The following is a 7,513-nucleotide window of genomic DNA, read 5'->3' as shown; positions in this document are numbered from 1 at the left end:
GTAGGGAGGGAAGTAGAATCTTAGCAGTCAGCTGCCTTCATTCTCACCCCAAGCAGGATATGGTACACAAAACCAAAGGTGTGCTGAGGAGTGTGGGTGGGAAGAAGGGCAGAATTGTGCCATGCTGAGCTCTCAGGTGTAGCCTACCTAGTGGTTCTGGTGCAGGTGCAGCTAGAAGAGACACACACTCCATGAGCCCCTCAAGGAAGATGGCCACGCCTACTTTCTCTCCCTCTCTCTCCAGAGTGATCACCCGCTTTGGAGCTGGCGGCATCCTTGGGACAGAAAACTGTCCTGCCCTGCCTGCTGGTTACATTGGATGACACCATCTGCTACAAAGCCAACTCCAAAAATAGAACCCAGAACTTGTCTGGAAAATGTGGGCTAGACAGCACACCGTCAAATAATGCAATTATAGGAACAAAGAGATCTGGTCCAATTGTTGGAACCCAAACCCCATCCTGCTCTCCATTCCAACACTAGCTCTGCTATTTATCATCACAAAGCCATTATCTTGATTACCCCACAGATGCCATTGTTGGTCACAAGAGGAAATGATGAAACGTCCCAATTTTCATAGTTATCCAAGTATAAAAATATCTTTCCTGAGCAATCTGAAAGGTATTATTTCTTATAGGTTGCACAAGCATATGAAACTCATGAAGAATGGACTTGCTCCCTTTCCTTTAAACCCCTACTGCTTTCCCTGCTCTGGGTCAGAGAAAAACACCATAGGAGAGAGACAAAACATGCCTGACGGGATCTACCACCAGTCCATGCTGGCCCAGCTCGGCTGGGTCCTCACTGCTTTTGGCAATGCAAGGATCTCCTTATTCACCATCAGAACACAAGGAGGGATGTCTTTACCTTGAATCAAAATTGCGCTTCTATTTGCAATTCCGGTAAACCACTCACATTTTTTTCAAGCCTTCACCACGATCTTATGCTTTTACTCTGAATGCAAGACCTTCTTCCAAGACCATCCAATAAGAGCTTCCTTATCTCACAGCTGCCCCTACTTCACTCTTCCCTTTGCCATCATCCTACCTACCTCCTACTCACCTCCCTAAGACAGTCAGCACTGTAGCCTCTCAACTATGCTCCCTCTCCAGCCCCTCCCCACATCCAATCCATCCTGAATGCTGCCAGCCAGGTTAATACTATTACAGCATCTCTTTGATCATTTCACACACATACTCAATTTCTTTGGCTCCTGATTACCTAAAGAAAGAACTTCTTAGTAGTTCGGCTCTCAAAGCCTTAACCACAACCTGCGTTTTCAGAACTGCATCCCATTGTTCCCCTATACAGAGCTTGCTTCAGTCACACCTTGCACTTCCTTGCATCTGAACCTTTGCTCAAGCCATTTCTGCCACCTAGAGTGGTCTCTCCTCACTGCCAACTATTCCAGTCCTCCCTCCCCATACCCTAAGATCCAGATTATATGCCACTGACTACATGAAGCACTCCCTGTCTCCTCTGTGCTCCTGGAGCACTTTGCAACATTGTGGTTTTATATATGAGCAGATAATTACCAAGAGATATCCACATAACAGACACCATGTTATGTACTAGGATCATAAAAGTAACAAAGATATAGTGTTGGGGTGGGGTGGACAGTAAATAGGGTAAGACAAGGGCAAGTACAGGATGTTATGGGATCCACATATGTGATCTCATCGAGTCTTGTTGGGTTCGGGTATGGGTGAGGGCCAAGATTTCCTGGAGGAAATGACATACATACATCTAAGTTGAGTCCTTCAGGGGAAATGGGAGTTACCCAAATGAAGAAGTGGAGAAATGAAAGACAAGTTTAGGCAGATAAAGAATGGTCTATTCAAGAAATGGTGCATTCAATGGTTCAGTGTAGCTGGAGCAGACAATTCAAAAAGATGCTGAAATGATATGAGAGAAGGCTGAAAGGGGAAACAGAAATCAGCTCATAAAGAGGCTTGTGGACCATATGAAAGAGCTAGGACTTGATCCTGAGAACACCAGGGAGCAGCTGAGGAATTACCAAGGAGTACCTGTCCCTTCTTGGGTGTGGTAAAACCTTTCTGCAAAGAGTGTGGATTAAGAGATCAAACTACTGGAGTAATGTAGACAAAAGGTGAAGGTGTCCTCTGCTAACAGAGTTTTGTGATGATAGGAGTGGGCTGGTTTGAGAGCTATTAAGGATGTAGAACCACCATGATCAGCCGCTGATTAGGTGAAGGTAGGGGTAGGAGTAAAGGGTGATGCTCAGTTTTCTGGCTTGGGCAACTGTTTGGATGGGAGTACCATTTACTGAGACGAGGGAAATGGGTAGGAACAGTTTGGAAGGAGTTAATAAAACATCTTTGGAATTTTCAAGGCATGATGTCCAATTAGCCCACACTTAGATAGATGGGGATACAGTTGAAAAGAATAACCTTGGCTTAAGTTTTCAATTTAGGAATCATCAGCTATAGGTAAATGGTAATTAAGGCACTACAGAGTGAATCAACCTGGAAAAAGTGTATAGCATGAGGATAAATGAGGGCCATGATGAATGCAGATATTTAAAGGATACACAGGGGGAAAGTTTCAGAAAGAAGACAGGAAAGAGGAAGCCTGAGTTCCAGAAGGAATACCCAGAGAAGGTGACGCCATGCAGGCCAAGGAAAGATAATTTCAAGGAGAGACTGCTAAAAGTCAAGCAAAAGAAGCGCAGGCATTGATCCTTTGGATTTAGGCAAAAAGAGGTCACAGACGACTGTGGAGAAAGTGTTTTCCATGGAATGGTGGAATCAGTTTCCAGTTGTGCTGTTATGATGCATATATGCAGCTTGACACAAGTTAGTCTACATGTCTCCTGGTGCTCCTTCAAGAACCCCAGCTATGACTGAGGGGCCACAGGACCTCCACCTGTGCACCTTACACAGCCTCCTCACACACAGAAAGCACTCAATAATCACTTGTGGGAAATAAATGCAAATTGATATCCCCACTTTTAACAACTTCATTTGGAAGCCTAGTAAAAGTTACTGGAGAGAGGAGAGGAAAAGATGCTTACATCTGCTCACTGACCTGTGTGGCATTTGTCTATCTCTCCCCCTGAGTTCCAGGCATTAAATTAATCATGCCCTTTCTTCCCACCTGTACTCCTGGGTCGATAGACAAGGCCTTTCTGGTCTAATTAGACTCTTAAATGAGCTCTAGATGCTTAAGGAAGAGCCTAGGCCGAGGAATCCAAACCACCCTCCTTTCTTCTATCTAGTCCTATTTAGTTGATGCCACAAAGAAATAGGCTGGTTTTGCATCTGGTTATTTCTGCCTGGGCCTTTTGTGATCTCTCTCAGAGGGTGACCACTCATCACTCAAATGACACAGAGGAGATCCACACCAGCAACAGTCCAAGTAGCCAGCATTTATTAAGCATTTCCTATGGGCCAGATATTACGCAGATGTTCCTACGGAACTTCTTCAATCACATCACAGTTCTGTTCAAAATCCTCACTGGCTCCACATTGTCCGAAGAATAAATGTAATTTGCATCTAATTCTTATTTAATGCCTTTAATTCATTCAGAACTAAGCAAAACAAACAAGGGATATATTAGGTTAAAAGGCTACTATTAGGCCAGGTGTGGTGGCTCACACCTGTAATCTTTGCATTTGGGAGGCCAAGGCAGGAGGATAGTTGAGGCCAGGAAATTGTAGACCAACATGGCAAGACCCTACCTCTATGTAATACAAAGAAAAAAGCTACTACGAGACTACAGGAACACATTTGGGCTAAAAGTTCCCTATTGTTTGTCCCTCCAACAAGGTCCATTCTAAAAGAATGTCCTCTCTTATTAAATAAAACAGCAAATATATATCTGTGTGTGTGTGTGTGTGTATTCTCTTTCCCTGGAGTAATCAATTTGTTAATTATGGCGACACACATTCTATTACTATTGGAGCTCATTCTCATGAGAGATTACACAAATAGTCTTCAGTGCAAATCACCTTACAAAGGGAAGACATCACTTAAAACTGTAAGCCTAAACATCAGGGGGAAATGGAACTATTTCGTAGGTGATGCCGAGCATTAGCTATTATTGTGGATTATTTAGCGGTCTCACACCAGGGGCGCAGAAAACTGAACATGGTGAGAAATACTCAGAATTAAGAATTTGTTTCTTCACCGTTTCTACCACCTATCAATGTATTGCCTTTCCACTCCAAAATCACCCAGCATTGCCTGCTCTGTGAAAATGAGGTTTAGTCCTTTAAATAACTCATTTTGCCAGCTGGCATCATGCTACATTTTGTCCATGGAGGGTGCTGAAGAGACATTTGAGCTGGAAGGGTTTTTCTCCATTGAGGGCAGGCTTCTGCAGCACAGGTGGCTTCCCATGCCCAGTTCCTGCTGTGCAAGCAGCTTCTTCAGTGTCTGGCTTCTGCAGCATGCACGGCTTCTCTCAGCATCCAGCTCCTGCAGTGCAGGCAGCTTCCCAAGCACCAAGCTTATGAAGTGCATAGTAGTTAGTAGCACTTGGGAAGTTTATGGTAGAGCACTCTACTATAGGAGAGTAGGGAGACGCTTCTCTGTGACAGTTTTCCTTAGCACCTTAGGACACATTGCCTACAAGCTCCAAAGGGCAGATTCTAGCAAATTACACCAGTGCAGCACCCCAACAACATCTCTGCCATTCAGTAAGTCACAGCACTGTCCTCTCCAACAAGGACTGGGTCTCAGCCTAGAGGGTCTCTTCCTGTGATGCTCTGTCTCAGTTTTATGGGTAGTGGCTGGCTGCACCTTATATCTGATATTCCTATCTTCTTTAGAGCTCTCTTTTCTTCTTACTAGTCAATCCCTCATGACCTTAACCGCTGTAATAGTTAATTCTTTATGTTAAAGTCTCCTTACTCAAGTTACCATATGACTGCTGCCTCCTGATTGGTGCCTGATTGACACACTGTTGCATATGCACAGGCACACACACACACACACACACACACACACAATGGCTTATAAACTGTAAAATGGGTACAAACTGTTTTAAACCCTCCAGCCCCCAGCTCCCATAATCAAACTTTCACTAGGCTAGAGATGAATATACTAACTTATTTTATCCTCATAGTACCCCTAAAGGACTGGTATTTTTAATCCCAGTTTTACAGACAGAGAACTGACATGTTGAGTGGTTAAATGACTTACCAAGTTCCCAACACCATATAGAATGTTTTATACATTAGTAGCACCAAGACTGTGCTACGCAGAGCTCCTATTAACCTCAATAGGGAAGGCACCATGCTCAAGTGGCCAAAGAAGAGGCCTGGAGCCAGCAAATGAGACATGGGGTTTTATTGGGGGCTTCCATACAGGGGAAAGAGTCCAGTAGTTGCAGGCTGGGTAGGAGAACTGCCTTCCATACAGAAACAGTCTAGGGGTGGTGGCTTGGACAAGATATCCGCCTTACATAACAGTCCAATGGTGGAAGGCTAGACAACATAACCACAGGGCCCAATGGCAGTGGGTTAGGCAGGAAAACCACAACTGCCTGCAAACAGCATGAAGTTTATATACAGCATTTTCACTTAACACCATCCCCTTAACGACCTCCACCTGGCAACCTTCATGTAACCCAAAGCCCAGGGCCTCAATCCCCTGTACAGCCCGTGTTCCACAAGATGGGCTGGGAGCTCAGATGTTTATCATATATAAGGAACGAATCTCCAGGTTGGCCATTCCCAGAATCCCTAGCTCCGAGCACACATTCAGGTGCATCTGAATACAGGGTGATTCTAAGGGTATGCTTAGATTACTGTTATCAGGTGCATTTACGCAACAGACTGAGCTACATCTTTCCAAAACTAGAGAAGTCATTTACCTAAGATTAAGGACTGTTCTGACTTGTTTTTTCTTTTTTCTTTTTTTTTTTTTTTTTTTTTGAGATGGAGTCTCACTCTTGTTGCCCAGGCTGGAGTGCAGTGGCACCATCTCGGCTCACTGCAACCTCTGCCTAACGGGTTCAAGCAATTCCCCTGCCTTAGCCTCTCCAGTAGCTGGGATTACATGCACATGCCACCATGCCCAGCTAATTTTTGTATTTTTAGTAGAGACCGGGTTTCTTCATGTTAGCCAGGCTGGTCTTGAACTCCTGACCTCAAGTGATCCGCACCCCCCCCACCCCCTAGGCCTCCCAAAATGCTGGGATTACAGGTGTGCCTAACTTCTCTCGTAAAAGTCAGGATTCAAACCCAGGCTAATTCAGAAACACACACTCTTAACTGCTGTAATACACACATAACCTTGACGCTCCAACATTTTATTGCTATGTGATGGAGAGTACGGGGGTAGAAATAATTCCAATAGAGACTTCAAGCTTGCCCTGGACTTCTGGGAAATAAACCGTTCATGAAATTCTACCCACGTCAGACTTCGTGGCTGTTGCAGTGAAAAAGGCATAGCCAGAGACCAGCAACTGAGGAAGGAGAGATGATGTCAATCAAGCATCTTTTCTGTGTTTATGTTGATACCCAATATCCAAATTAGCAGCCAGCATTTTCAATACAGGGGACAATTAGTAGCAGTAAGACTGACAGATGTGTCTCTCCAAAACCGGGTAAGATATTTATCTAAGATTAAGGGTCATTCTCAATTTCTTTTTCCCTAGCCTTCCTCTTAAAAAAAAATTTTAAATCCACCTGCAAAGCATTTGTTGGAGAATTTTTAATGACTTATTAAATCCCAAATCATTATCAAAAAAAAGGCTCGCATCTGCAAAGGCTTAAATATTGTAATCCATTCTCCTCTCTCTAGAAGTCACATTAACCTCCAAAAGAGTGGTGCCAACAGATAAACAGAGGAAAAGCCAAACAAACAAGAATGTTTTAAAGCAAAATCCTTCCTTGGAAAAATAGCTACATCTTTTTATTTCAGTTAAGTCCTGGCTTAGACTCTGTTTTGCTTGAATCAAAGAGCAAGGTGGGCTGCCAACACTGACTTCCCAGTGCCTACTGGAGGAAGTCCAACCCCACAGGCCAGAACTCAAGGCCTTTAGAGACTAGCTTTGCCTTATTGGCATAGATGCATCTTCTCCTCGCCCAGGTCTAAGATTCAGCCAGGACTCACAGGAATAGCTCCTCCACTTATTAAAATATTGCAGTACTTTTGTACTAGCCCCTCCCCCATGACCTCACTACCTCACCCATCTTTCCACCATCCAGCAACTAACAGGGTAAATGCTTGGCACAACCAGGAGACCTCTAGGACCTGTTCCAGGCCTATGCCAGCATAAGTCCTTGGTCATCAGTGTTTCTGCCAATCAGCCCTCCAAAACTCCTGCTGCTTGTGTGGTCTTTGCCAGAGTAGTTGAGAACCCCAACAGAGGAAAGGGCATTCCTGACACTGGCCCTGTTACTGACATTCTGGTGGACAAATACATGATACCCAAGTAGACCCCTGAGGCTGTGATCTTTCACTACCAGCCTGCTCTTCTGGCGTTGATCTCATGTAGCTACTGGTGGTAACTGCAGCCTCTGGGGACTTCAGCTATGAGACA

This window comes from Pongo abelii, chromosome 4 (genome assembly GCF_028885655.2).
Source record: "Pongo abelii isolate AG06213 chromosome 4, NHGRI_mPonAbe1-v2.0_pri, whole genome shotgun sequence".
Lineage (NCBI taxonomy): Eukaryota > Metazoa > Chordata > Mammalia > Primates > Hominidae > Pongo > Pongo abelii.
This window is presented reverse-complemented; position numbering follows the sequence as displayed.